Source organism: Triturus cristatus, chromosome 5_2 (genome assembly GCF_964204655.1).
Source record: "Triturus cristatus chromosome 5_2, aTriCri1.1, whole genome shotgun sequence".
Taxonomy (NCBI): domain Eukaryota; kingdom Metazoa; phylum Chordata; class Amphibia; order Caudata; family Salamandridae; genus Triturus; species Triturus cristatus.
In genome coordinates this window covers 577707848-577735606 of record NC_140588.1, presented here as the reverse complement: position 1 = coordinate 577735606, position 27759 = coordinate 577707848, and the positions used below count along the sequence as shown (strand labels likewise).

Here is a 27759-nt window from a genome sequence, read left to right as displayed (position 1 = left end):
TTCAGGGTAAGAAAAAGCTGAGCTGCACGTACCGAAAGCAGCAGAGCCCAGCGGCGGAGAGGGTGTGGCCAGGGCTGTCTGATTTGCATAGTGACCAGTGGCATCTTGGGAATGTACAGGCTTTGGAGCCTAACGGGTGCTGCAGGGGTCTGCCTGGCCGGAGAAATGCCTGTCTGGCGCTCCCCTCAGGACACACGTGTCTTCCGTTCGAGCATGGAGGGTGAGGGACATGGGTCACCCTCATATACAGGGGTGTGGGCATGGGCAGGATGGGGCGTGGGGGACCCGTCAGGGCATTGCCCGTTTGGAAGCCCGTTCGGAAGGCAAGAGGAGGCGGAGGCGGAGGCGGGAATCTCTGCTCAATTTTTTCCCGAGGCCTGGGGACAAGCCTTTGCACATTTGATCCAGCCGGGCCTGCATCAGCAGATCCTGCTCCGATGGCAAGGGAGAGCCTGCAGGTGTAAATCAAAGAAAGGGGAGAAATCCGCAAGAGGCGGGTTAACAAATTCCAGTGGCAGGCCCATGTTCCCCAGGAAGCAAGTACTTCCTCCTGCTCCCTTCAGTGGGAAAAGACATAGGAGGTGTATTTCTCTAAGCAGGGGCTCTGCGTAGGTGGCACTGCATTGCTTTGGGAAGCATCCATGCTAAGTGCAGAGTAGCAGCAGACCCCACAGCTGAGACGTGAATTGGGACTGTTAAGGAAGGGCACTGGGAGGGTGAGGAGGGCAGAGGAAAATGCTTTACAAAAGCATCTGCAAGTTCCTACACACCCGCTGAAAACCCATACCAGGGATGGGGCTCGAACCCATGCGGACAACTGTCCATTGGATCTTAAGTCCAACGCCTTAACCACTCGGCCACCCTGGTGAGACCCTAGGCCCTGCCTTACTCAGCTCCCTTTTCATGCTGGCTGCTCCAGCGCAGGCTGTCCAGCAAGAGGTGATTGCAGAGTAAAAAGGCTTTTGCAGGAGGATAAAGGTAATTGCTTATGACAAACACACTGTGTGACACCTAACTTTTCCCCACTCGTACTTTATGGGCAATCTATACAGTGGAGTTAGCTTAGTCACAATAAGGAAGTGAGCAAGGCAGGCTCACAAGAGCATCTCCTCCCTGGTGGTCTAGTGGCTAGGATTTGGCGCTTTCACCGCCGCGGCCCGGGTTCGATTCCCGGTCAGGGAAGATCCCTCTAAGACGTAGACGTGCGTAATTTGTCCACGCAGCTCAGCTTTTTTTAATCGAAGGTCCTTAAAAAGGCACCCCGACCTATAGACGAAAGCAGAGGAAAGGGGCTGGGTCCCCTGTGTCCCAGGTTGCTTTGCTCCCATTGCCCTCAGCCACCTTCATGCGCACGCAGTCCCCCACCCAGTCAGGTGCTCTATGTGGGCGTAAAGTGCAGTACCAGCTCATCAGAAAGGTAAATTGCTGGAAAACCCGGCTGCGATGTATACATCTACTTTGGAGCACTCTTCTCCCTTGCACTCTTGAATCGGTCATTCGCAATGTATTCTTCCAGCAAGCTGAATAACGAGGTAGGTGTGAGAAGGTGTACCAGCTGTCTTTGAGCTATCAGCGGCCACTAGGTGTCCCTCTTCTGATTTCCCGGGGATCCCGATTGTACAGGAATTCGTCGGTTCAGTAGCACGGGGGAGGGGATGGCCTGTGCTTGGAAGTGACAAACAGTCTGGTGGAATCATGAGTGTTTTTTCAAGTTCTGATTCATATTCGCTGTAGAATAAAATATGCTTTCAGCCCCCATGAGCTTTGTCACTAGGAGAGCAGTGTAGGAACTTTTGCAGTATGGCTGTGGGTTCCCTGGTGGTCTAGTGGTTAGGATTCGGCGCTCTCACCGCCGCGGCCTGGGTTCGATTCCCGGTCAGGGAACAGTCCTTCTTCTGCCCTTGAATGCTTTTCCTTCCCGCAGGTCAGGGCTTCTCAAAATGAATTTGCTTTTCTGACAAACAGTTTGCCTAGCATCCCGCAATCTGGCTCCTAATTTGATTTTCGCAAGGTTCCCTTTGAGTTGCTTTCCTCGGCGGGAGGAAAATCTCTTGTGCAAGGCTCTTGAGGAAGTGAGATTCTGTATTCCGAGGTGCGCTTCTTTTCGTAGGCTTCTGACCACATGGTGTGCGGCAGGAAGTCATCTTTGACAGGGCCGCAGGCTTTATCTCCAAATGGCATCCCGGACGCACTGCAACCCACCTTTTTGCTGAAACGGAAGTCTGGTTCAGGGTAATAGAAAGCTGAGCTGCACGTACCGAAAGCAGCAGAGCCCAGCGGCGGAGAGGGTGTGGCCAGGGCTGTCTGATTTGCATAGTGACCAGTGGCATCTTGGGAATGTACAGGCTTTGGAGCTTAACGGGTGCTGCAGGGGTCTGCCTGGCCGGAGAAATGCCTGTCTGGCGCTCCCCTCAGGACACACGTGTCTTCCGTTCGAGCATGGAGGGTGAGGGACATGGGTCACCCTCATATACAGGGGTGTGGGCATGGGCAGGATGGGGCGTGGGGGACCCGTCAGGGCATTGCCCGTTTGGAAGCCCGTTCGGAAGGCAAGAGGAGGCGGAGGCGGAGGCGGGAATCTCTGCTCAATTTTTTCCCGAGGCCTGGGGACAAGCCTTTGCACATTTGATCCAGCCGGGCCTGCATCAGCAGATCCTGCTCCGATGGCAAGGGAGAGCCTGCAGGTGTAAATCAAAGAAAGGGGAGAAATCCGCAAGAGGCGGGTTAACAAATTCCAGTGGCAGGCCCATGTTCCCCAGGAAGCAAGTACTTCCTCCTGCTCCCTTCAGTGGGAAAAGACATAGGAGGTGTATTTCTCTAAGCAGGGGCTCTGCGTAGGTGGCACTGCATTGCTTTGGGAAGCATCCATGCTAAGTGCAGAGTAGCAGCAGACCCCACAGCTGAGACGTGAATTGGGACTGTTAAGGAAGGGCACTGGGAGGGTGAGGAGGGCAGAGGAAAATGCTTTACAAAAGCATCTGCAAGTTCCTACACACCCGCTGAAAACCCATACCAGGGATGGGGCTCGAACCCATGCGGACAACTGTCCATTGGATCTTAAGTCCAACGCCTTAACCACTCGGCCACCCTGGTGAGACCCTAGGCCCTGCCTTACTCAGCTCCCTTTTCATGCTGGCTGCTCCAGCGCAGGCTGTCCAGCAAGAGGTGATTGCAGAGTAAAAAGGCTTTTGCAGGAGGATAAAGGTAATTGCTTATGACAAACACACTGTGTGACACCTAACTTTTCCCCACTCGTACTTTATGGGCAATCTATACAGTGGAGTTAGCTTAGTCACAATAAGGAAGTGAGCAAGGCAGGCTCACAAGAGCATCTCCTCCCTGGTGGTCTAGTGGCTAGGATTTGGCGCTTTCACCGCCGCGGCCCGGGTTCGATTCCCGGTCAGGGAAGATCCCTCTAAGACGTAGACGTGCGTAATTTGTCCACGCAGCTCAGCTTTTTTTAATCGAAGGTCCTTAAAAAGGCACCCCGACCTATAGACGAAAGCAGAGGAAAGGGGCTGGGTCCCCTGTGTCCCAGGTTGCTTTGCTCCCATTGCCCTCAGCCACCTTCATGCGCACGCAGTCCCCCACCCAGTCAGGTGCTCTATGTGGGCGTAAAGTGCAGTACCAGCTCATCAGAAAGGTAAATTGCTGGAAAACCCGGCTGCGATGTATACATCTACTTTGGAGCACTCTTCTCCCTTGCACTCTTGAATCGGTCATTCGCAATGTATTCTTCCAGCAAGCTGAATAACGAGGTAGGTGTGAGAAGGTGTACCAGCTGTCTTTGAGCTATCAGCGGCCACTAGGTGTCCCTCTTGTGATTTCCCGGGGATCCCGATTGTACAGGAATTCGTCGGTTCAGTAGCACGGGGGAGGGGATGGCCTGTGCTTGGAAGTGACAAACAGTCTGGTGGAATCATGAGTGTTTTTTCAAGTTCTGATTCATATTCGCTGTAGAATAAAATATGCTTTCAGCCCCCATGAGCTTTGTCACTAGGAGAGCAGTGTAGGAACTTTTGCAGTATGGCTGTGGGTTCCCTGGTGGTCTAGTGGTTAGGATTCGGCGCTCTCACCGCCGCGGCCTGGGTTCGATTCCCGGTCAGGGAACAGTCCTTCTTCTGCCCTTGAATGCTTTTCCTTCCCGCAGGTCAGGGCTTCTCAAAATGAATTTGCTTTTCTGACAAACAGTTTGCCTAGCATCCCGCAATCTGGCTCCTAATTTGATTTTCGCAAGGTTCCCTTTGAGTTGCTTTCCTCGGCGCGAGGAAAATCTCTTGTGCAAGGCTCTTGAGGAAGTGAGATTCTGTATTCCGAGGTGCGCTTCTTTTCGTAGGCTTCTGACCACATGGTGTGCGGCAGGAAGTCATCTTTGACAGGGCCGCAGGCTTTATCTCCAAATGGCATCCCGGACGCACTGCAACCCACCTTTTTGCTGAAACGGAAGTCTGGTTCAGGGTAATAGAAAGCTGAGCTGCACGTACCGAAAGCAGCAGAGCCCAGCGGCGGAGAGGGTGTGGCCAGGGCTGTCTGATTTGCATAGTGACCAGTGGCATCTTGGGAATGTACAGGCTTTGGAGCTTAACGGGTGCTGCAGGGGTCTGCCTGGCCGGAGAAATGCCTGTCTGGCGCTCCCCTCAGGACACACGTGTCTTCCGTTCGAGCATGGAGGGTGAGGGACATGGGTCACCCTCATATACAGGGGTGTGGGCATGGGCAGGATGGGGCGTGGGGGACCCGTCAGGGCATTGCCCGTTTGGAAGCCCGTTCGGAAGGCAAGAGGAGGCGGAGGCGGGAATCTCTGCTCAATTTTTTCCCGAGGCCTGGGGACAAGCCTTTGCACATTTGATCCAGCCGGGCCTGCATCAGCAGATCCTGCTCCGATGGCAAGGGAGAGCCTGCAGGTGTAAATCAAAGAAAGGGGAGAAATCCGCAAGAGGCGGGTTAACAAATTCCAGTGGCAGGCCCATGTTCCCCAGGAAGCAAGTACTTCCTCCTGCTCCCTTCAGTGGGAAAAGACATAGGAGGTGTATTTCCCTAAGCAGGGGCTCTGCGTAGGTGGCACTGCATTGCTTTGGGAAGCATCCATGCTAAGTGCAGAGTAGCAGCAGACCCCACAGCTGAGACGTGAATTGGGACTGTTAAGGAAGGGCACTGGGAGGGTGAGGAGGGCAGAGGAAAATGCTTTAAAAAAGCATCTGCAAGTTCCTACACACCCGCTGAAAACCCATACCAGGGATGGGGCTCGAACCCATGCGGACAACTGTCCATTGGATCTTAAGTCCAACGCCTTAACCACTCGGCCACCCTGGTGAGACCCTAGGCCCTGCCTTACTCAGCTCCCTTTTCATGCTGGCTGCTCCCGCGCAGGCTGTCCAGCAAGAGGTGATTGCAGAGTAAAAAGGCTTTTGCAGGAGGATAAAGGTAATTGCTTATGACAAACACACTGTGTGACACCTAACTTTTCCCCACTCGTACTTTATGGGCAATCTATACAGTGGAGTTAGCTTAGTCACAATAAGGAAGTGAGCAAGGCAGGCTCACAAGAGCATCTCCTCCCTGGTGGTCTAGTGGCTAGGATTCGGCGCTTTCACCGCCGCGGCCCGGGTTCGATTCCCGGTCAGGGAAGATCCCTCTAAGACGTAGACGTGCGTAATTTGTCCACGCAGCTCAGCTTTTTTTAATCGAAGGTCCTTAAAAAGGCACCCCGACCTATAGACGAAAGCAGAGGAAAGGGGCTGGGTCCCCTGTGTCCCAGGTTGCTTTGCTCCCATTGCCCTCAGCCACCTTCATGCACACGCAGTCCCCCACCCAGTCAGGTGCTCTATGTGGGCGTAAAGTGCAGTACCAGCTCATCAGAAAGGTAAATTGCTGGAAAACCCGGCTGCGATGTATACATCTACTTTGGAGCACTCTTCTCCCTTGCACTCTTGAATCGGTCATTCGCAATGTATTCTTCCAGCAAGCTGAATAACGAGGTAGGTGTGAGAAGGTGTACCAGCTGTCTTTGAGCTATCAGCGGCCACTAGGTGTCCCTCTTGTGATTTCCCGGGGATCCCGATTGTACAGGAATTCGTCGGTTCAGTGGCACGGGGGAGGGGATGGCCTGTGCTTGGAAGTGACAAACAGTCTGGTGGAATCATGAGTGTTTTTTCAAGTTCTGATTCATATTCGCTGTAGAATAAAATATGCTTTCAGCCCCCATGAGCTTTGTCACTAGGAGAGCAGTGTAGGAACTTTTGCTGTATGGCTGTGGGTTCCCTGGTGGTCTAGTGGTTAGGATTCGGCGCTCTCACCGCCGCGGCCCGGGTTCGATTCCCGGTCAGGAAACTGTCCTTCTTCTGCCCTTGAATGCTTTTCCTTCCCGCAGGTCAGGGCTTCTCAAAATGAATTTGCTTTTCTGACAAACAGTTTGCCTAGCATCCCGCAATCTGGCTCCTAATTTGATTTTCGCAAGGTTCCCTTTGAGTTGCTTTCCTCGGCGGGAGGAAAATCTCTTGTGCAAGGCTCTTGAGGAAGTGAGATTCTGTATTCCGAGGTGCGCTTCTTTTCATAGGCTTCTGACCACATGGTGTGCGGCAGGAAGTCATCTTTGACAGGGCCGCAGGCTTTGTCTCCAAATGGCATCCCGGACCCACTGCAACCCACCTTTTTGCTGAAACGGAAGTCTGGTTCAGGGTAAGAAAAAGCTGAGCTGCACGTACCGAAAGCAGCAGAGCCCAGCGGCGGAGAGGGTGTGGCCAGGGCTGTCTGATTTGCATAGTGACCAGTGGCATCTTGGGAATGTACAGGCTTTGGAGCCTAACGGGTGCTGCAGGGGTCTGCCTGGCCGGAGAAATGCCTGTCTGGCGCTCCCCTCAGGACACACGTGTCTTCCGTTCGAGCATGGAGGGTGAGGGACATGGGTCACCCTCATATACAGGGGTGTGGGCATGGGCAGGATGGGGCGTGGGGGACCCGTCAGGGCATTGCCCGTTTGGAAGCCCGTTCGGAAGGCAAGAGGAGGCGGAGGCGGAGGCGGGAATCTCTGCTCAATTTTTTCCCGAGGCCTGGGGACAAGCCTTTGCACATTTGATCCAGCCGGGCCTGCATCAGCAGATCCTGCTCCGATGGCAAGGGAGAGCCTGCAGGTGTAAATCAAAGAAAGGGGAGAAATCCGCAAGAGGCGGGTTAACAAATTCCAGTGGCAGGCCCATGTTCCCCAGGAAGCAAGTACTTCCTCCTGCTCCCTTCAGTGGGAAAAGACATAGGAGGTGTATTTCCCTAAGCAGGGGCTCTGCGTAGGTGGCACTGCATTGCTTTGGGAAGCATCCATGCTAAGTGCAGAGTAGCAGCAGACCCCACAGCTGAGACGTGAATTGGGACTGTTAAGGAAGGGCACTGGGAGGGTGAGGAGGGCAGAGGAAAATGCTTTAAAAAAGCATCTGCAAGTTCCTACACACCCGCTGAAAACCCATACCAGGGATGGGGCTCGAACCCATGCGGACAACTGTCCATTGGATCTTAAGTCCAACGCCTTAACCACTCGGCCACCCTGGTGAGACCCTAGACCCTGCCTTACTCAGCTCCCTTTTCATGCTGGCTGCTCCAGCGCAGGCTGTCCAGCAAGAGGTGATTGCAGAGTAAAAAGGCTTTTGCAGGAGGATAAAGGTAATTGCTTATGACAAACACACTGTGTGACACCTAACTTTTCCCCACTCGTACTTTATGGGCAATCTATACAGTGGAGTTAGCTTAGTCACAATAAGGAAGTGAGCAAGGCAGGCTCACAAGAGCATCTCCTCCCTGGTGGTCTAGTGGCTAGGATTCGGCGCTTTCACCGCCGCGGCCCGGGTTCGATTCCCGGTCAGGGAAGATCCCTTTAAGACGTAGACGTGCGTAATTTGTCCACGCAGCTCAGCTTTTTTTAATCGAAGGTCCTTAAAAAGGCACCCCGACCTATAGACGAAAGCAGAGGAAAGGGGCTGGGTCCCCTGTGTCCCAGGTTGCTTTGCTCCCATTGCCCTCAGCCACCTTCATGCACACGCAGTCCCCCACCCAGTCAGGTGCTCTATGTGGGCGTAAAGTGCAGTACCAGCTCATCAGAAAGGTAAATTGCTGGAAAACCCGGCTGCGATGTATACATCTACTTTGGAGCACTCTTCTCCCTTGCACTCTTGAATCGGTCATTCGCAATGTATTCTTCCAGCAAGCTGAATAACGAGGTAGGTGTGAGAAGGTGTACCAGCTGTCTTTGAGCTATCAGCGGCCACTAGGTGTCCCTCTTGTGATTTCCCGGGGATCCCGATTGTACAGGAATTCGTCGGTTCAGTGGCATGGGGGAGGGGATTGCCTGTGCTTGGAAGTGACAAACAGTCTGGTGGAATCATGAGTGTTTTTTCAAGTTCTGATTCATATTCGCTGTAGAATAAAATATGCTTTCAGCCCCCATGAGCTTTGTCACTAGGAGAGCAGTGTAGGAACTTTTGCTGTATGGCTGTGGGTTCCCTGGTGGTCTAGTGGTTAGGATTCGGCGCTCTCACCGCCGCGGCCCGGGGTCGATTCCCGGTCAGGAAACAGTTCTTCTTCTGCCCTTGAATGCTTTTCCTTCCCGCAGGTCAGGGCTTCTCAAAATGAATTTGCTTTTCTGACAAACAGTTTGCCTAGCATCCCGCAATCTGGCTCCTAATTTGATTTTCGCAAGGTTCCCTTTGAGTTGCTTTCCTCGGCGGGAGGAAAATCTCTTGTGCAAGGCTCTTGAGGAAGTGAGATTCTGTATTCCGAGGTGCGCTTCTTTTCGTAGGCTTCTGACCACATGGTGTGCGGCAGGAAGTCATCTTTGACAGGGCCGCAGGCTTTGTCTCCAAATGGCATCCCGGACCCACTGCAACCCACCTTTTTGCTGAAACGGAAGTCTGGTTCAGGGTAAGAAAAAGCTGAGCTGCACGTACCGAAAGCAGCAGAGCCCAGCGGCGGAGAGGGTGTGGCCAGGGCTGTCTGATTTGCATAGTGACCAGTGGCATCTTGGGAATGTACAGGCTTTGGAGCCTAACGGGTGCTGCAGGGGTCTGCCTGGCCGGAGAAATGCCTGTCTGGCGCTCCCCTCAGGACACACGTGTCTTCCGTTCGAGCATGGAGGGTGAGGGACATGGGTCACCCTCATATACAGGGGTGTGGGCATGGGCAGGATGGGGCGTGGGGGACCCGTCAGGGCATTGCCCGTTTGGAAGCCCGTTCGGAAGGCAAGAGGAGGCGGAGGCGGAGGCGGAGGCGGGAATCTCTGCTCAATTTTTTCCCGAGGCCTGGGGACAAGCCTTTGCACATTTGATCCTGCCGGGCCTGCATCAGCAGATCCTGCTCCGATGGCAAGGGAGAGCCTGCAGGTGTAAATCAAAGAAAGGGGAGAAATCCGCAAGAGGCGGGTTAACAAATTCCAGTGGCAGGCCCATGTTCCCCAGGAAGCAAGTACTTCCTCCTGCTCCCTTCAGTGGGAAAAGACATAGGAGGTGTATTTCTCTAAGCAGGGGCTCTGCGTAGGTGGCACTGCATTGCTTTGGGAAGCATCCATGCTAAGTGCAGAGTAGCAGCAGACCCCACAGCTGAGACGTGAATTGGGACTGTTAAGGAAGGGCACTGGGAGGGTGAGGAGGGCAGAGGAAAATGCTTTAAAAAAGCATCTGCAAGTTCCTACACACCCGCTGAAAACCCATACCAGGGATGGGGCTCGAACCCATGCGGACAACTGTCCATTGGATCTTAAGTCCAACGCCTTAACCACTCGGCCACCCTGGTGAGACCCTAGGCCCTGCCTTACTCAGCTCCCTTTTCATGCTGGCTGCTCCAGCGCAGGCTGTCCAGCAAGAGGTGATTGCAGAGTAAAAAGGCTTTTGCAGGAGGATAAAGGTAATTGCTTATGACAAACACACTGTGTGACACCTAACTTTTCCCCACTCGTACTTTATGGGCAATCTATACAGTGGAGTTAGCTTAGTCACAATAAGGAAGTGAGCAAGGCAGGCTCACAAGAGCATCTCCTCCCTGGTGGTCTAGTGGCTAGGATTTGGCGCTTTCACCGCCGCGGCCCGGGTTCGATTCCCGGTCAGGGAAGATCCCTCTAAGACGTAGACGTGCGTAATTTGTCCACGCAGCTCAGCTTTTTTTAATCGAAGGTCCTTAAAAAGGCACCCCGACCTATAGACGAAAGCAGAGGAAAGGGGCTGGGTCCCCTGTGTCCCAGGTTGCTTTGCTCCCATTGCCCTCAGCCACCTTCATGCGCACGCAGTCCCCCACCCAGTCAGGTGCTCTATGTGGGCGTAAAGTGCAGTACCAGCTCATCAGAAAGGTAAATTGCTGGAAAACCCGGCTGCGATGTATACATCTACTTTGGAGCACTCTTCTCCCTTGCACTCTTGAATCGGTCATTCGCAATGTATTCTTCCAGCAAGCTGAATAACGAGGTAGGTGTGAGAAGGTGTACCAGCTGTCTTTGAGCTATCAGCGGCCACTAGGTGTCCCTCTTCTGATTTCCCGGGGATCCCGATTGTACAGGAATTCGTCGGTTCAGTAGCACGGGGGAGGGGATGGCCTGTGCTTGGAAGTGACAAACAGTCTGGTGGAATCATGAGTGTTTTTTCAAGTTCTGATTCATATTCGCTGTAGAATAAAATATGCTTTCAGCCCCCATGAGCTTTGTCACTAGGAGAGCAGTGTAGGAACTTTTGCAGTATGGCTGTGGGTTCCCTGGTGGTCTAGTGGTTAGGATTCGGCGCTCTCACCGCCGCGGCCTGGGTTCGATTCCCGGTCAGGGAACAGTCCTTCTTCTGCCCTTGAATGCTTTTCCTTCCCGCAGGTCAGGGCTTCTCAAAATGAATTTGCTTTTCTGACAAACAGTTTGCCTAGCATCCCGCAATCTGGCTCCTAATTTGATTTTCGCAAGGTTCCCTTTGAGTTGCTTTCCTCGGCGGGAGGAAAATCTCTTGTGCAAGGCTCTTGAGGAAGTGAGATTCTGTATTCCGAGGTGCGCTTCTTTTCGTAGGCTTCTGACCACATGGTGTGCGGCAGGAAGTCATCTTTGACAGGGCCGCAGGCTTTATCTCCAAATGGCATCCCGGACGCACTGCAACCCACCTTTTTGCTGAAACGGAAGTCTGGTTCAGGGTAATAGAAAGCTGAGCTGCACGTACCGAAAGCAGCAGAGCCCAGCGGCGGAGAGGGTGTGGCCAGGGCTGTCTGATTTGCATAGTGACCAGTGGCATCTTGGGAATGTACAGGCTTTGGAGCTTAACGGGTGCTGCAGGGGTCTGCCTGGCCGGAGAAATGCCTGTCTGGCGCTCCCCTCAGGACACACGTGTCTTCCGTTCGAGCATGGAGGGTGAGGGACATGGGTCACCCTCATATACAGGGGTGTGGGCATGGGCAGGATGGGGCGTGGGGGACCCGTCAGGGCATTGCCCGTTTGGAAGCCCGTTCGGAAGGCAAGAGGAGGCGGAGGCGGAGGCGGGAATCTCTGCTCAATTTTTTCCCGAGGCCTGGGGACAAGCCTTTGCACATTTGATCCAGCCGGGCCTGCATCAGCAGATCCTGCTCCGATGGCAAGGGAGAGCCTGCAGGTGTAAATCAAAGAAAGGGGAGAAATCCGCAAGAGGCGGGTTAACAAATTCCAGTGGCAGGCCCATGTTCCCCAGGAAGCAAGTACTTCCTCCTGCTCCCTTCAGTGGGAAAAGACATAGGAGGTGTATTTCTCTAAGCAGGGGCTCTGCGTAGGTGGCACTGCATTGCTTTGGGAAGCATCCATGCTAAGTGCAGAGTAGCAGCAGACCCCACAGCTGAGACGTGAATTGGGACTGTTAAGGAAGGGCACTGGGAGGGTGAGGAGGGCAGAGGAAAATGCTTTACAAAAGCATCTGCAAGTTCCTACACACCCGCTGAAAACCCATACCAGGGATGGGGCTCGAACCCATGCGGACAACTGTCCATTGGATCTTAAGTCCAACGCCTTAACCACTCGGCCACCCTGGTGAGACCCTAGGCCCTGCCTTACTCAGCTCCCTTTTCATGCTGGCTGCTCCAGCGCAGGCTGTCCAGCAAGAGGTGATTGCAGAGTAAAAAGGCTTTTGCAGGAGGATAAAGGTAATTGCTTATGACAAACACACTGTGTGACACCTAACTTTTCCCCACTCGTACTTTATGGGCAATCTATACAGTGGAGTTAGCTTAGTCACAATAAGGAAGTGAGCAAGGCAGGCTCACAAGAGCATCTCCTCCCTGGTGGTCTAGTGGCTAGGATTTGGCGCTTTCACCGCCGCGGCCCGGGTTCGATTCCCGGTCAGGGAAGATCCCTCTAAGACGTAGACGTGCGTAATTTGTCCACGCAGCTCAGCTTTTTTTAATCGAAGGTCCTTAAAAAGGCACCCCGACCTATAGACGAAAGCAGAGGAAAGGGGCTGGGTCCCCTGTGTCCCAGGTTGCTTTGCTCCCATTGCCCTCAGCCACCTTCATGCGCACGCAGTCCCCCACCCAGTCAGGTGCTCTATGTGGGCGTAAAGTGCAGTACCAGCTCATCAGAAAGGTAAATTGCTGGAAAACCCGGCTGCGATGTATACATCTACTTTGGAGCACTCTTCTCCCTTGCACTCTTGAATCGGTCATTCGCAATGTATTCTTCCAGCAAGCTGAATAACGAGGTAGGTGTGAGAAGGTGTACCAGCTGTCTTTGAGCTATCAGCGGCCACTAGGTGTCCCTCTTGTGATTTCCCGGGGATCCCGATTGTACAGGAATTCGTCGGTTCAGTAGCACGGGGGAGGGGATGGCCTGTGCTTGGAAGTGACAAACAGTCTGGTGGAATCATGAGTGTTTTTTCAAGTTCTGATTCATATTCGCTGTAGAATAAAATATGCTTTCAGCCCCCATGAGCTTTGTCACTAGGAGAGCAGTGTAGGAACTTTTGCAGTATGGCTGTGGGTTCCCTGGTGGTCTAGTGGTTAGGATTCGGCGCTCTCACCGCCGCGGCCTGGGTTCGATTCCCGGTCAGGGAACAGTCCTTCTTCTGCCCTTGAATGCTTTTCCTTCCCGCAGGTCAGGGCTTCTCAAAATGAATTTGCTTTTCTGACAAACAGTTTGCCTAGCATCCCGCAATCTGGCTCCTAATTTGATTTTCGCAAGGTTCCCTTTGAGTTGCTTTCCTCGGCGCGAGGAAAATCTCTTGTGCAAGGCTCTTGAGGAAGTGAGATTCTGTATTCCGAGGTGCGCTTCTTTTCGTAGGCTTCTGACCACATGGTGTGCGGCAGGAAGTCATCTTTGACAGGGCCGCAGGCTTTATCTCCAAATGGCATCCCGGACGCACTGCAACCCACCTTTTTGCTGAAACGGAAGTCTGGTTCAGGGTAATAGAAAGCTGAGCTGCACGTACCGAAAGCAGCAGAGCCCAGCGGCGGAGAGGGTGTGGCCAGGGCTGTCTGATTTGCATAGTGACCAGTGGCATCTTGGGAATGTACAGGCTTTGGAGCTTAACGGGTGCTGCAGGGGTCTGCCTGGCCGGAGAAATGCCTGTCTGGCGCTCCCCTCAGGACACACGTGTCTTCCGTTCGAGCATGGAGGGTGAGGGACATGGGTCACCCTCATATACAGGGGTGTGGGCATGGGCAGGATGGGGCGTGGGGGACCCGTCAGGGCATTGCCCGTTTGGAAGCCCGTTCGGAAGGCAAGAGGAGGCGGAGGCGGGAATCTCTGCTCAATTTTTTCCCGAGGCCTGGGGACAAGCCTTTGCACATTTGATCCAGCCGGGCCTGCATCAGCAGATCCTGCTCCGATGGCAAGGGAGAGCCTGCAGGTGTAAATCAAAGAAAGGGGAGAAATCCGCAAGAGGCGGGTTAACAAATTCCAGTGGCAGGCCCATGTTCCCCAGGAAGCAAGTACTTCCTCCTGCTCCCTTCAGTGGGAAAAGACATAGGAGGTGTATTTCCCTAAGCAGGGGCTCTGCGTAGGTGGCACTGCATTGCTTTGGGAAGCATCCATGCTAAGTGCAGAGTAGCAGCAGACCCCACAGCTGAGACGTGAATTGGGACTGTTAAGGAAGGGCACTGGGAGGGTGAGGAGGGCAGAGGAAAATGCTTTAAAAAAGCATCTGCAAGTTCCTACACACCCGCTGAAAACCCATACCAGGGATGGGGCTCGAACCCATGCGGACAACTGTCCATTGGATCTTAAGTCCAACGCCTTAACCACTCGGCCACCCTGGTGAGACCCTAGGCCCTGCCTTACTCAGCTCCCTTTTCATGCTGGCTGCTCCCGCGCAGGCTGTCCAGCAAGAGGTGATTGCAGAGTAAAAAGGCTTTTGCAGGAGGATAAAGGTAATTGCTTATGACAAACACACTGTGTGACACCTAACTTTTCCCCACTCGTACTTTATGGGCAATCTATACAGTGGAGTTAGCTTAGTCACAATAAGGAAGTGAGCAAGGCAGGCTCACAAGAGCATCTCCTCCCTGGTGGTCTAGTGGCTAGGATTCGGCGCTTTCACCGCCGCGGCCCGGGTTCGATTCCCGGTCAGGGAAGATCCCTCTAAGACGTAGACGTGCGTAATTTGTCCACGCAGCTCAGCTTTTTTTAATCGAAGGTCCTTAAAAAGGCACCCCGACCTATAGACGAAAGCAGAGGAAAGGGGCTGGGTCCCCTGTGTCCCAGGTTGCTTTGCTCCCATTGCCCTCAGCCACCTTCATGCACACGCAGTCCCCCACCCAGTCAGGTGCTCTATGTGGGCGTAAAGTGCAGTACCAGCTCATCAGAAAGGTAAATTGCTGGAAAACCCGGCTGCGATGTATACATCTACTTTGGAGCACTCTTCTCCCTTGCACTCTTGAATCGGTCATTCGCAATGTATTCTTCCAGCAAGCTGAATAACGAGGTAGGTGTGAGAAGGTGTACCAGCTGTCTTTGAGCTATCAGCGGCCACTAGGTGTCCCTCTTGTGATTTCCCGGGGATCCCGATTGTACAGGAATTCGTCGGTTCAGTGGCACGGGGGAGGGGATGGCCTGTGCTTGGAAGTGACAAACAGTCTGGTGGAATCATGAGTGTTTTTTCAAGTTCTGATTCATATTCGCTGTAGAATAAAATATGCTTTCAGCCCCCATGAGCTTTGTCACTAGGAGAGCAGTGTAGGAACTTTTGCTGTATGGCTGTGGGTTCCCTGGTGGTCTAGTGGTTAGGATTCGGCGCTCTCACCGCCGCGGCCCGGGTTCGATTCCCGGTCAGGAAACTGTCCTTCTTCTGCCCTTGAATGCTTTTCCTTCCCGCAGGTCAGGGCTTCTCAAAATGAATTTGCTTTTCTGACAAACAGTTTGCCTAGCATCCCGCAATCTGGCTCCTAATTTGATTTTCGCAAGGTTCCCTTTGAGTTGCTTTCCTCGGCGGGAGGAAAATCTCTTGTGCAAGGCTCTTGAGGAAGTGAGATTCTGTATTCCGAGGTGCGCTTCTTTTCATAGGCTTCTGACCACATGGTGTGCGGCAGGAAGTCATCTTTGACAGGGCCGCAGGCTTTGTCTCCAAATGGCATCCCGGACCCACTGCAACCCACCTTTTTGCTGAAACGGAAGTCTGGTTCAGGGTAAGAAAAAGCTGAGCTGCACGTACCGAAAGCAGCAGAGCCCAGCGGCGGAGAGGGTGTGGCCAGGGCTGTCTGATTTGCATAGTGACCAGTGGCATCTTGGGAATGTACAGGCTTTGGAGCCTAACGGGTGCTGCAGGGGTCTGCCTGGCCGGAGAAATGCCTGTCTGGCGCTCCCCTCAGGACACACGTGTCTTCCGTTCGAGCATGGAGGGTGAGGGACATGGGTCACCCTCATATACAGGGGTGTGGGCATGGGCAGGATGGGGCGTGGGGGACCCGTCAGGGCATTGCCCGTTTGGAAGCCCGTTCGGAAGGCAAGAGGAGGCGGAGGCGGAGGCGGGAATCTCTGCTCAATTTTTTCCCGAGGCCTGGGGACAAGCCTTTGCACATTTGATCCAGCCGGGCCTGCATCAGCAGATCCTGCTCCGATGGCAAGGGAGAGCCTGCAGGTGTAAATCAAAGAAAGGGGAGAAATCCGCAAGAGGCGGGTTAACAAATTCCAGTGGCAGGCCCATGTTCCCCAGGAAGCAAGTACTTCCTCCTGCTCCCTTCAGTGGGAAAAGACATAGGAGGTGTATTTCCCTAAGCAGGGGCTCTGCGTAGGTGGCACTGCATTGCTTTGGGAAGCATCCATGCTAAGTGCAGAGTAGCAGCAGACCCCACAGCTGAGACGTGAATTGGGACTGTTAAGGAAGGGCACTGGGAGGGTGAGGAGGGCAGAGGAAAATGCTTTAAAAAAGCATCTGCAAGTTCCTACACACCCGCTGAAAACCCATACCAGGGATGGGGCTCGAACCCATGCGGACAACTGTCCATTGGATCTTAAGTCCAACGCCTTAACCACTCGGCCACCCTGGTGAGACCCTAGACCCTGCCTTACTCAGCTCCCTTTTCATGCTGGCTGCTCCAGCGCAGGCTGTCCAGCAAGAGGTGATTGCAGAGTAAAAAGGCTTTTGCAGGAGGATAAAGGTAATTGCTTATGACAAACACACTGTGTGACACCTAACTTTTCCCCACTCGTACTTTATGGGCAATCTATACAGTGGAGTTAGCTTAGTCACAATAAGGAAGTGAGCAAGGCAGGCTCACAAGAGCATCTCCTCCCTGGTGGTCTAGTGGCTAGGATTCGGCGCTTTCACCGCCGCGGCCCGGGTTCGATTCCCGGTCAGGGAAGATCCCTTTAAGACGTAGACGTGCGTAATTTGTCCACGCAGCTCAGCTTTTTTTAATCGAAGGTCCTTAAAAAGGCACCCCGACCTATAGACGAAAGCAGAGGAAAGGGGCTGGGTCCCCTGTGTCCCAGGTTGCTTTGCTCCCATTGCCCTCAGCCACCTTCATGCACACGCAGTCCCCCACCCAGTCAGGTGCTCTATGTGGGCGTAAAGTGCAGTACCAGCTCATCAGAAAGGTAAATTGCTGGAAAACCCGGCTGCGATGTATACATCTACTTTGGAGCACTCTTCTCCCTTGCACTCTTGAATCGGTCATTCGCAATGTATTCTTCCAGCAAGCTGAATAACGAGGTAGGTGTGAGAAGGTGTACCAGCTGTCTTTGAGCTATCAGCGGCCACTAGGTGTCCCTCTTGTGATTTCCCGGGGATCCCGATTGTACAGGAATTCGTCGGTTCAGTGGCATGGGGGAGGGGATTGCCTGTGCTTGGAAGTGACAAACAGTCTGGTGGAATCATGAGTGTTTTTTCAAGTTCTGATTCATATTCGCTGTAGAATAAAATATGCTTTCAGCCCCCATGAGCTTTGTCACTAGGAGAGCAGTGTAGGAACTTTTGCTGTATGGCTGTGGGTTCCCTGGTGGTCTAGTGGTTAGGATTCGGCGCTCTCACCGCCGCGGCCCGGGGTCGATTCCCGGTCAGGAAACAGTTCTTCTTCTGCCCTTGAATGCTTTTCCTTCCCGCAGGTCAGGGCTTCTCAAAATGAATTTGCTTTTCTGACAAACAGTTTGCCTAGCATCCCGCAATCTGGCTCCTAATTTGATTTTCGCAAGGTTCCCTTTGAGTTGCTTTCCTCGGCGGGAGGAAAATCTCTTGTGCAAGGCTCTTGAGGAAGTGAGATTCTGTATTCCGAGGTGCGCTTCTTTTCGTAGGCTTCTGACCACATGGTGTGCGGCAGGAAGTCATCTTTGACAGGGCCGCAGGCTTTGTCTCCAAATGGCATCCCGGACCCACTGCAACCCACCTTTTTGCTGAAACGGAAGTCTGGTTCAGGGTAAGAAAAAGCTGAGCTGCACGTACCGAAAGCAGCAGAGCCCAGCGGCGGAGAGGGTGTGGCCAGGGCTGTCTGATTTGCATAGTGACCAGTGGCATCTTGGGAATGTACAGGCTTTGGAGCCTAACGGGTGCTGCAGGGGTCTGCCTGGCCGGAGAAATGCCTGTCTGGCGCTCCCCTCAGGACACACGTGTCTTCCGTTCGAGCATGGAGGGTGAGGGACATGGGTCACCCTCATATACAGGGGTGTGGGCATGGGCAGGATGGGGCGTGGGGGACCCGTCAGGGCATTGCCCGTTTGGAAGCCCGTTCGGAAGGCAAGAGGAGGCGGAGGCGGAGGCGGAGGCGGGAATCTCTGCTCAATTTTTTCCCGAGGCCTGGGGACAAGCCTTTGCACATTTGATCCTGCCGGGCCTGCATCAGCAGATCCTGCTCCGATGGCAAGGGAGAGCCTGCAGGTGTAAATCAAAGAAAGGGGAGAAATCCGCAAGAGGCGGGTTAACAAATTCCAGTGGCAGGCCCATGTTCCCCAGGAAGCAAGTACTTCCTCCTGCTCCCTTCAGTGGGAAAAGACATAGGAGGTGTATTTCTCTAAGCAGGGGCTCTGCGAAGGTGGCACTGCATTGCTTTGGGAAGCATCCATGCTAAGTGCAGAGTAGCAGCAGACCCCACAGCTGAGACGTGAATTGGGACTGTTAAGGAAGGGCACTGGGAGGGTGAGGAGGGCAGAGGAAAATGCTTTAAAAAAGCATCTGCAAGTTCCTACACACCCGCTGAAAACCCATACCAGGGATGGGGCTCGAACCCATGCGGACAACTGTCCATTGGATCTTAAGTCCAACGCCTTAACCACTCGGCCACCCTGGTGAGACCCTAGGCCCTGCCTTACTCAGCTCCCTTTTCATGCTGGCTGCTCCAGCGCAGGCTGTCCAGCAAGAGGTGATTGCAGAGTAAAAAGGCTTTTGCAGGAGGATAAAGGTAATTGCTTATGACAAACACACTGTGTGACACCTAACTTTTCCCCACTCGTACTTTATGGGCAATCTATACAGTGGAGTTAGCTTAGTCACAATAAGGAAGTGAGCAAGGCAGGCTCACAAGAGCATCTCCTCCCTGGTGGTCTAGTGGCTAGGATTCGGCGCTTTCACCGCCGCGGCCCGGGTTCGATTCCCGGTCAGGGAAGATCCCTCTAAGACGTAGACGTGCGTAATTTGTCCACGCAGCTCAGCTTTTTTTAATCGAAGGTCCTTAAAAAGGCACCCCGACCTATAGACGAAAGCAGAGGAAAGGGGCTGGGTCCCCTGTGTCCCAGGTTGCTTTGCTCCCATTGCCCTCAGCCACCTTCATGCGCACGCAGTCCCCCACCCAGTCAGGTGCTCTATGTGGGCGTAAAGTGCAGTACCAGCTCATCATAAAGGTAAATTGCTGGAAAACCCGGCTGCGATGTATACATCTACTTTGGAGCACTCTTCTCCCTTGCACTCTTGAATCGGTCATTCGCAATGTATTCTTCCAGCAAGCTGAATAACGAGGTAGGTGTGAGAAGGTGTACCAGCTGTCTTTGAGCTATCAGCGGCCACTAGGTGTCCCTCTTGTGATTTCCCGGGGATCCCGATTGTACAGGAATTCGTCGGTTCAGTGGCACGGGGGAGGGGATGGCCTGTGCTTGGAAGTGACAAACAGTCTGGTGGAATCATGAGTGTTTTTTCAAGTTCTGATTCATATTCGCTGTAGAATAAAATATGCTTTCAGCCCCCATGAGCTTTGTCACTAGGAGAGCAGTGTAGGAACTTTTGCTGTATGGCTGTGGGTTCCCTGGTGGTCTAGTGGTTAGGATTCGGCGCTCTCACCGCCGCGGCCCGGGTTCGATTCCCGGTCAGGAAACAGTCCTTCTTCTGCCCTTGAATGCTTTTCCTTCCCGCAGGTCAGGGCTTCTCAAAATGAATTTGCTTTTCTGACAAACAGTTTGCCTAGCATCCCGCAATCTGGCTCCTAATTTGATTTTCGCAAGGTTCCCTTTGAGTTGCTTTCCTCGGCGGGAGGAAAATCTCTTGTGCAAGGCTCTTGAGGAAGTGAGATTCTGTATTCCGAGGTGCGCTTCTTTTCGTAGGCTTCTGACCACATGGTGTGCGGCAGGAAGTCATCTTTGACAGGGCCGCAGGCTTTGTCTCCAAATGGCATCCCGGACCCACTGCAACCCACCTTTTTGCTGAAACGGAAGTCTGGTTCAGGGTAAGAAAAAGCTGAGCTGCACGTACCGAAAGCAGCAGAGCCCAGCGGCGGAGAGGGTGTGGCCAGGGCTGTCTGATTTGCATAGTGACCAGTGGCATCTTGGGAATGTACAGGCTTTGGAGCCTAATGGGTGCTGCAGGGGTCTGCCTGGCCGGAGAAATGCCTGTCTGGCGCTCCCCTCAGGACACACGTGTCTTCCGTTCGAGCATGGAGGGTGAGGGACATGGGTCACCCTCATATACAGGGGTGTGGGCATGGGCAGGATGGGGCGTGGGGGACCCGTCAGGGCATTGCCCGTTTGGAAGCCCGTTCGGAAGGCAAGAGGAGGCGGAGGCGGAGGCGGGAATCTCTGCTCAATTTTTTCCCGAGGCCTGGGGACAAGCCTTTGCACATTTGATCCAGCCGGGCCTGCATCAGCAGATCCTGCTCCGATGGCAAGGGAGAGCCTGCAGGTGTAAATCAAAGAAAGGGGAGAAATCCGCAAGAGGCGGGTTAACAAATTCCAGTGGCAGGCCCATGTTCCCCAGGAAGCAAGTACTTCCTCCTGCTCCCTTCAGTGGGAAAAGACATAGGAGGTGTATTTCCCTAAGCAGGGGCTCTGCGTAGGTGGCACTGCATTGCTTTGGGAAGCATCCATGCTAAGTGCAGAGTAGCAGCAGACCCCACAGCTGAGACGTGAATTGGGACTGTTAAGGAAGGGCACTGGGAGGGTGAGGAGGGCAGAGGAAAATGCTTTAAAAAATCATCTGCAAGTTCCTACACACCCGCTGAAAACCCATACCAGGGATGGGGCTCGAACCCATGCGGACAACTGTCCATTGGATCTTAAGTCCAACGCCTTAACCACTCGGCCACCCTGGTGAGACCCTAGGCCCTGCCTTACTCAGCTCCCTTTTCATGCTGGCTGCTCCAGCGCAGGCTGTCCAGCAAGAGGTGATTGCAGAGTAAAAAGGCTTTTGCAGGAGGATAAAGGTAATTGCTTATGACAAACACACTGTGTGACACCTAACTTTTCCCCACTCGTACTTTATGGGCAATCTATACAGTGGAGTTAGCTTAGTCACAATAAGGAAGTGAGCAAGGCAGGCTCACAAGAGCATCTCCTCCCTGGTGGTCTAGTGGCTAGGATTCGGCGCTTTCACCGCCGCGGCCCGGGTTCGATTCCCGGTCAGGGAAGATCCCTCTAAGACGTAGACGTGCGTAATTTGTCCACGCAGCTCAGCTTTTTTTAATCGAAGGTCCTTAAAAAGGCACCCCGACCTATAGACGAAAGCAGAGGAAAGGGGCTGGGTCCCCTGTGTCCCAGGTTGCTTTGCTCCCATTGCCCTCAGCCACCTTCATGCACACGCAGTCCCCCACCCAGTCAGGTGCTCTATGTGGGCGTAAAGTGCAGTACCAGCTCATCAGAAAGGTAAATTGCTGGAAAACCCGGCTGCGATGTATACATCTACTTTGGAGCACTCTTCTCCCTTGCACTCTTGAATCGGTCATTCGCAATGTATTCTTCCAGCAAGCTGAATAACGAGGTATGTGTGAGAAGGTGTACCAGCTGTCTTTGAGCTATCAGCGGCCACTAGGTGTCCCTCTTGTGATTTCCCGGGGATCCCGATTGTACAGGAATTCGTCGGTTCAGTGGCATGGGGGAGGGGATGGCCTGTGCTTGGAAGTGACAAACAGTCTGGTGGAATCATGAGTGTTTTTTCAAGTTCTGATTCATATTCGCTGTAGAATAAAATATGCTTTCAGCCCCCATGAGCTTTGTCACTAGGAGAGCAGTGTAGGAACTTTTGCTGTATGGCTGTGGGTTCCCTGGTGGTCTAGTGGTTAGGATTCGGCGCTCTCACCGCCGCGGCCCGGGTTCGATTCCCGGTCAGGAAACAGTCCTTCTTCTGCCCTTGAATGCTTTTCCTTCCCGCAGGTCAGGGCTTCTCAAAATGAATTTGCTTTTCTGACAAACAGTTTGCCTAGCATCCCGCAATCTGGCTCCTAATTTGATTTTCGCAAGGTTCCCTTTGAGTTGCTTTCCTCGGCGGGAGGAAAATCTCTTGTGCAAGGCTCTTGAGGAAGTGAGATTCTGTATTCCGAGGTGCGCTTCTTTTCGTAGGCTTCTGACCACATGGTGTGCGGCAGGAAGTCATCTTTGACAGGGCCGCAGGCTTTGTCTCCAAATGGCATCCCGGACCCACTGCAACCCACCTTTTTGCTGAAACGGAAGTCTGGTTCAGGGTAAGAAAAAGCTGAGCTGCACGTACCGAAAGCAGCAGAGCCCAGCGGCGGAGAGGGTGTGGCCAGGGCTGTCTGATTTGCATAGTGACCAGTGGCATCTTGGGAATGTACAGGCTTTGGAGCCTAATGGGTGCTGCAGGGGTCTGCCTGGCCGGAGAAATGCCTGTCTGGCGCTCCCCTCAGGACACACGTGTCTTCCGTTCGAGCATGGAGGGTGAGGGACATGGGTCACCCTCATATACAGGGGTGTGGGCATGGGCAGGATGGGGCGTGGGGGACCCGTCAGGGCATTGCCCGTTTGGAAGCCCGTTCGGAAGGCAAGAGGAGGCGGAGGCGGAGGCGGGAATCTCTGCTCAATTTTTTCCCGAGGCCTGGGGACAAGCCTTTGCACATTTGATCCAGCCGGGCCTGCATCAGCAGATCCTGCTCCGATGGCAAGGGAGAGCCTGCAGGTGTAAATCAAAGAAAGGGGAGAAATCCGCAAGAGGCGGGTTAACAAATTCCAGTGGCAGGCCCATGTTCCCCAGGAAGCAAGTACTTCCTCCTGCTCCCTTCAGTGGGAAAAGACATAGGAGGTGTATTTCCCTAAGCAGGGGCTCTGCGTAGGTGGCACTGCATTGCTTTGGGAAGCATCCATGCTAAGTGCAGAGTAGCAGCAGACCCCACAGCTGAGACGTGAATTGGGACTGTTAAGGAAGGGCACTGGGAGGGTGAGGAGGGCAGAGGAAAATGCTTTAAAAAAGCATCTGCAAGTTCCTACACACCCGCTGAAAACCCATTCCAGGGATGGGGCTCGAACCCATGCGGACAACTGTCCATTGGATCTTAAGTCCAACGCCTTAACCACTCGGCCACCCTGGTGAGACCCTAGGCCCTGCCTTACTCAGCTCCCTTTTCATGCTGGCTGCTCCAGCGCAGGCTGTCCAGCAAGAGGTGATTGCAGAGTAAAAAGGCTTTTGCAGGAGGATAAAGGTAATTGCTTATGACAAACACACTGTGTGACACCTAACTTTTCCCCACTCGTACTTTATGGGCAATCTATACAGTGGAGTTAGCTTAGTCACAATAAGGAAGTGAGCAAGGCAGGCTCACAAGAGCATCTCCTCCCTGGTGGTCTAGTGGCTAGGATTCGGCGCTTTCACCGCCGCGGCCCGGGTTCGATTCCCGGTCAGGGAAGATCCCTCTAAGACGTAGACGTGCGTAATTTGTCCACGCAGCTCAGCTTTTTTTAATCGAAGGTCCTTAAAAAGGCACCCCGACCTATAGACGAAAGCAGAGGAAAGGGGCTGGGTCCCCTGTGTCCCAGGTTGCTTTGCTCCCATTGCCCTCAGCCACCTTCATGCACACGCAGTCCCCCACCCAGTCAGGTGCTCTATGTGGGCGTAAAGTGCAGTACCAGCTCATCAGAAAGGTAAATTGCTGGAAAACCCGGCTGCGATGTATACATCTACTTTGGAGCACTCTTCTCCCTTGCACTCTTGAATCGGTCATTCGCAATGTATTCTTCCAGCAAGCTGAATAACGAGGTATGTGTGAGAAGGTGTACCAGCTGTCTTTGAGCTATCAGCGGCCACTAGGTGTCCCTCTTGTGATTTCCCGGGGATCCCGATTGTACAGGAATTCGTCGGTTCAGTGGCATGGGGGAGGGGATGGCCTGTGCTTGGAAGTGACAAACAGTCTGGTGGAATCATGAGTGTTTTTTCAAGTTCTGATTCATATTCGCTGTAGAATAAAATATGCTTTCAGCCCCCATGAGCTTTGTCACTAGGAGAGCAGTGTAGGAACTTTTGCTGTATGGCTGTGGGTTCCCTGGTGGTCTAGTGGTTAGGATTCGGCGCTCTCACCGCCGCGGCCCGGGTTCGATTCCCGGTCAGGAAACAGTCCTTCTTCTGCCCTTGAATGCTTTTCCTTCCCGCAGGTCAGGGCTTCTCAAAATGAATTTGCTTTTCTGACAAACAGTTTGCCTAGCATCCCGCAATCTGGCTCCTAATTTGATTTTCGCAAGGTTCCCTTTGAGTTGCTTTCCTCGGCGGGAGGAAAATCTCTTGTGCAAGGCTCTTGAGGAAGTGAGATTCTGTATTCCGAGGTGCGCTTCTTTTCGTAGGCTTCTGACCACATGGTGTGCGGCAGGAAGTCATCTTTGACAGGGCCGCAGGCTTTGTCTCCAAATGGCATCCCGGACCCACTGCAACCCACCTTTTTGCTGAAACGGAAGTCTGGTTCAGGGTAAGAAAAAGCTGAGCTGCACGTACCGAAAGCAGCAGAGCCCAGCGGCGGAGAGGGTGTGGCCAGGGCTGTCTGATTTGCATAGTGACCAGTGGCATCTTGGGAATGTACAGGCTTTGGAGCCTAACGGGTGCTGCAGGGGTCTGCCTGGCCGGAGAAATGTCTGTCTGGCGCTCCCCTCAGGACACACGTGTCTTCCGTTCGAGCATGGAGGGTGAGGGACATGGGTCACCCTCATATACAGGGGTGTGGGCATGGGCAGGATGGGGCGTGGGGGACCCGTCAGGGCATTGCCCGTTTGGAAGCCCGTTCGGAAGGCAAGAGGAGGCGGAGGCGGAGGCGGAGGCGGGAATCTCTGCTCAATTTTTTCCCGAGGCCTGGGGACAAGCCTTTGCACATTTGATCCTGCCGGGCCTGCATCAGCAGATCCTGCTCCGATGGCAAGGGAGAGCCTGCAGGTGTAAATCAAAGAAAGGGGAGAAATCCGCAAGAGGCGGGTTAACAAATTCCAGTGGCAGGCCCATGTTCCCCAGGAAGCAAGTACTTCCTCCTGCTCCCTTCAGTGGGAAAAGACATAGGAGGTGTATTTCTCTAAGCAGGGGCTCTGCGTAGGTGGCACTGCATTGCTTTGGGAAGCATCCATGCTAAGTGCAGAGTAGCAGCAGACCCCACAGCTGAGACGTGAATTGGGACTGTTAAGGAAGGGCACTGGGAGGGTGAGGAGGGCAGAGGAAAATGCTTTAAAAAAGCATCTGCAAGTTCCTACACACCCGCTGAAAACCCATACCAGGGATGGGGCTCGAACCCATGCGGACAACTGTCCATTGGATCTTAAGTCCAACGCCTTAACCACTCGGCCACCCTGGTGAGACCCTAGGCCCTGCCTTACTCAGCTCCCTTTTCATGCTGGCTGCTCCAGCGCAGGCTGTCCAGCAAGAGGTGATTGCAGAGTAAAAAGGCTTTTGCAGGAGGATAAAGGTAATTGCTTACGACAAACACACTGTGTGACACCTAACTTTTCCCCACTCGTACTTTATGGGCAATCTATACAGTGGAGTTAGCTTAGTCACAATAAGGAAGTGAGCAAGGCAGGCTCACAAGAGCATCTCCTCCCTGGTGGTCTAGTGGCTAGGATTCGGCGCTTTCACCGCCGCGGCCCGGGTTCGATTCCCGGTCAGGGAAGATCCCTCTAAGACGTAGACGTGCGTAATTTGTCCACGCAGCTCAGCTTTTTTTAATCGAAGGTCCTTAAAAAGGCACCCCGACCTATAGACGAAAGCAGAGGAAAGGGGCTGGGTCCCCTGTGTCCCAGGTTGCTTTGCTCCCATTGCCCTCAGCCACCTTCATGCGCACGCAGTCCCCCACCCAGTCAGGTGCTCTATGTGGGCGTAAAGTGCAGTACCAGCTCATCATAAAGGTAAATTGCTGGAAAACCCGGCTGCGATGTATACATCTACTTTGGAGCACTCTTCTCCCTTGCACTCTTGAATCGGTCATTCGCAATGTATTCTTCCAGCAAGCTGAATAACGAGGTAGGTGTGAGAAGGTGTACCAGCTGTCTTTGAGCTATCAGCGGCCACTAGGTGTCCCTCTTGTGATTTCCCGGGGATCCCGATTGTACAGGAATTCGTCGGTTCAGTGGCACGGGGGAGGGGATGGCCTGTGCTTGGAAGTGACAAACAGTCTGGTGGAATCATGAGTGTTTTTTCAAGTTCTGATTCATATTCGCTGTAGAATAAAATATGCTTTCAGCCCCCATGAGCTTTGTCACTAGGAGAGCAGTGTAGGAACTTTTGCTGTATGGCTGTGGGTTCCCTGGTGGTCTAGTGGTTAGGATTCGGCGCTCTCACCGCCGCGGCCCGGGTTCGATTCCCGGTCAGGAAACAGTCCTTCTTCTGCCCTTGAATGCTTTTCCTTCCCGCAGGTCAGGGCTTCTCAAAATGAATTTGCTTTTCTGACAAACAGTTTGCCTAGCATCCCGCAATCTGGCTCCTAATTTGATTTTCGCAAGGTTCCCTTTGAGTTGCTTTCCTCGGCGGGAGGAAAATCTCTTGTGCAAGGCTCTTGAGGAAGTGAGATTCTGTATTCCGAGGTGCGCTTCTTTTCGTAGGCTTCTGACCACATGGTGTGCGGCAGGAAGTCATCTTTGACAGGGCCGCAGGCTTTGTCTCCAAATGGCATCCCGGACCCACTGCAACCCACCTTTTTGCTGAAACGGAAGTCTGGTTCAGGGTAAGAAAAAGCTGAGCTGCACGTACCGAAAGCAGCAGAGCCCAGCGGCGGAGAGGGTGTGGCCAGGGCTGTCTGATTTGCATAGTGACCAGTGGCATCTTGGGAATGTACAGGCTTTGGAGCCTAACGGGTGCTGCAGGGGTCTGCCTGGCCGGAGAAATGCCTGTCTGGCGCTCCCCTCAGGACACACGTGTCTTCCGTTCGAGCATGGAGGGTGAGGGACATGGGTCACCCTCATATACAGGGGTGTGGGCATGGGCAGGATGGGGCGTGGGGGACCCGTCAGGGCATTGCCCGTTTGGAAGCCCGTTCGGAAGGCAAGAGGAGGCGGAGGCGGAGGCGGGAATCTCTGCTCAATTTTTTCCCGAGGCCTGGGGACAAGCCTTTGCACATTTGATCCAGCCGGGCCTGCATCAGCAGATCCTGCTCCGATGGCAAGGGAGAGCCTGCAGGTGTAAATCAAAGAAAGGGGAGAAATCCGCAAGAGGCGGGTTAACAAATTCCAGTGGCAGGCCCATGTTCCCCAGGAAGCAAGTACTTCCTCCTGCTCCCTTCAGTGGGAAAAGACATAGGAGGTGTATTTCCCTAAGCAGGGGCTCTGCGTAGGTGGCACTGCATTGCTTTGGGAAGCATCCATGCTAAGTGCAGAGTAGCAGCAGACCCCACAGCTGAGACGTGAATTGGGACTGTTAAGGAAGGGCACTGGGAGGGTGAGGAGGGCAGAGGAAAATGCTTTAAAAAAGCATCTGCAAGTTCCTACACACCCGCTGAAAACCCATACCAGGGATGGGGCTCGAACCCATGCGGACAACTGTCCATTGGATCTTAAGTCCAACGCCTTAACCACTCGGCCACCCTGGTGAGACCCTAGGCCCTGCCTTACTCAGCTCCCTTTTCATGCTGGCTGCTCCAGCGCAGGCTGTCCAGCAAGAGGTGATTGCAGAGTAAAAAGGCTTTTGCAGGAGGATAAAGGTAATTGCTTATGACAAACACACTGTGTGACACCTAACTTTTCCCCACTCGTACTTTATGGGC

The 27759-nt window shown here is 53.5% G+C and overlaps 20 non-coding genes across 20 annotated transcripts; 8 read left to right on the top strand and 12 right to left on the bottom strand.

The window, feature by feature from the left end:
• Window positions 1-784: 784 nt before the first annotated feature.
• Window positions 785-867, bottom strand: TRNAL-UAA (transfer RNA leucine (anticodon UAA)). Its single transcript has one exon. It is a non-coding gene; the product is annotated as a tRNA-Leu (tRNA).
• A 2143-nt stretch (window positions 868-3010) lies between these two features.
• On the bottom strand, window positions 3011-3093 carry TRNAL-UAA (transfer RNA leucine (anticodon UAA)). Its single transcript has one exon. It is a non-coding gene; the product is annotated as a tRNA-Leu (tRNA).
• Window positions 3094-5230: 2137 nt separating this feature from the next.
• On the bottom strand, window positions 5231-5313 carry TRNAL-UAA (transfer RNA leucine (anticodon UAA)). Its single transcript has one exon. It is a non-coding gene; the product is annotated as a tRNA-Leu (tRNA).
• Window positions 5314-5556: 243 nt separating this feature from the next.
• On the top strand, window positions 5557-5628 carry TRNAE-UUC (transfer RNA glutamic acid (anticodon UUC)). Its single transcript has one exon. It is a non-coding gene; the product is annotated as a tRNA-Glu (tRNA).
• Window positions 5629-7456: 1828 nt separating this feature from the next.
• Window positions 7457-7539, bottom strand: TRNAL-UAA (transfer RNA leucine (anticodon UAA)). Its single transcript has one exon. It is a non-coding gene; the product is annotated as a tRNA-Leu (tRNA).
• Window positions 7540-7782: 243 nt separating this feature from the next.
• On the top strand, window positions 7783-7854 carry TRNAE-UUC (transfer RNA glutamic acid (anticodon UUC)). The gene has a single exon. It is a non-coding gene; the product is annotated as a tRNA-Glu (tRNA).
• Window positions 7855-9688: 1834 nt separating this feature from the next.
• TRNAL-UAA (transfer RNA leucine (anticodon UAA)) lies at window positions 9689-9771 on the bottom strand. The gene has a single exon. It is a non-coding gene; the product is annotated as a tRNA-Leu (tRNA).
• Window positions 9772-11914: 2143 nt separating this feature from the next.
• On the bottom strand, window positions 11915-11997 carry TRNAL-UAA (transfer RNA leucine (anticodon UAA)). Its single transcript has one exon. It is a non-coding gene; the product is annotated as a tRNA-Leu (tRNA).
• A 2137-nt stretch (window positions 11998-14134) lies between these two features.
• Window positions 14135-14217, bottom strand: TRNAL-UAA (transfer RNA leucine (anticodon UAA)). The gene has a single exon. It is a non-coding gene; the product is annotated as a tRNA-Leu (tRNA).
• A 243-nt stretch (window positions 14218-14460) lies between these two features.
• Window positions 14461-14532, top strand: TRNAE-UUC (transfer RNA glutamic acid (anticodon UUC)). Its single transcript has one exon. It is a non-coding gene; the product is annotated as a tRNA-Glu (tRNA).
• A 1828-nt stretch (window positions 14533-16360) lies between these two features.
• Window positions 16361-16443, bottom strand: TRNAL-UAA (transfer RNA leucine (anticodon UAA)). The gene has a single exon. It is a non-coding gene; the product is annotated as a tRNA-Leu (tRNA).
• A 243-nt stretch (window positions 16444-16686) lies between these two features.
• On the top strand, window positions 16687-16758 carry TRNAE-UUC (transfer RNA glutamic acid (anticodon UUC)). Its single transcript has one exon. It is a non-coding gene; the product is annotated as a tRNA-Glu (tRNA).
• A 1834-nt stretch (window positions 16759-18592) lies between these two features.
• TRNAL-UAA (transfer RNA leucine (anticodon UAA)) lies at window positions 18593-18675 on the bottom strand. Its single transcript has one exon. It is a non-coding gene; the product is annotated as a tRNA-Leu (tRNA).
• A 243-nt stretch (window positions 18676-18918) lies between these two features.
• On the top strand, window positions 18919-18990 carry TRNAE-UUC (transfer RNA glutamic acid (anticodon UUC)). The gene has a single exon. It is a non-coding gene; the product is annotated as a tRNA-Glu (tRNA).
• Window positions 18991-20818: 1828 nt separating this feature from the next.
• TRNAL-UAA (transfer RNA leucine (anticodon UAA)) lies at window positions 20819-20901 on the bottom strand. The gene has a single exon. It is a non-coding gene; the product is annotated as a tRNA-Leu (tRNA).
• A 243-nt stretch (window positions 20902-21144) lies between these two features.
• TRNAE-UUC (transfer RNA glutamic acid (anticodon UUC)) lies at window positions 21145-21216 on the top strand. Its single transcript has one exon. It is a non-coding gene; the product is annotated as a tRNA-Glu (tRNA).
• Window positions 21217-23370: 2154 nt separating this feature from the next.
• TRNAE-UUC (transfer RNA glutamic acid (anticodon UUC)) lies at window positions 23371-23442 on the top strand. The gene has a single exon. It is a non-coding gene; the product is annotated as a tRNA-Glu (tRNA).
• A 1834-nt stretch (window positions 23443-25276) lies between these two features.
• On the bottom strand, window positions 25277-25359 carry TRNAL-UAA (transfer RNA leucine (anticodon UAA)). Its single transcript has one exon. It is a non-coding gene; the product is annotated as a tRNA-Leu (tRNA).
• Window positions 25360-25602: 243 nt separating this feature from the next.
• TRNAE-UUC (transfer RNA glutamic acid (anticodon UUC)) lies at window positions 25603-25674 on the top strand. The gene has a single exon. It is a non-coding gene; the product is annotated as a tRNA-Glu (tRNA).
• A 1828-nt stretch (window positions 25675-27502) lies between these two features.
• Window positions 27503-27585, bottom strand: TRNAL-UAA (transfer RNA leucine (anticodon UAA)). The gene has a single exon. It is a non-coding gene; the product is annotated as a tRNA-Leu (tRNA).
• Window positions 27586-27759: the final 174 nt, after the last annotated feature.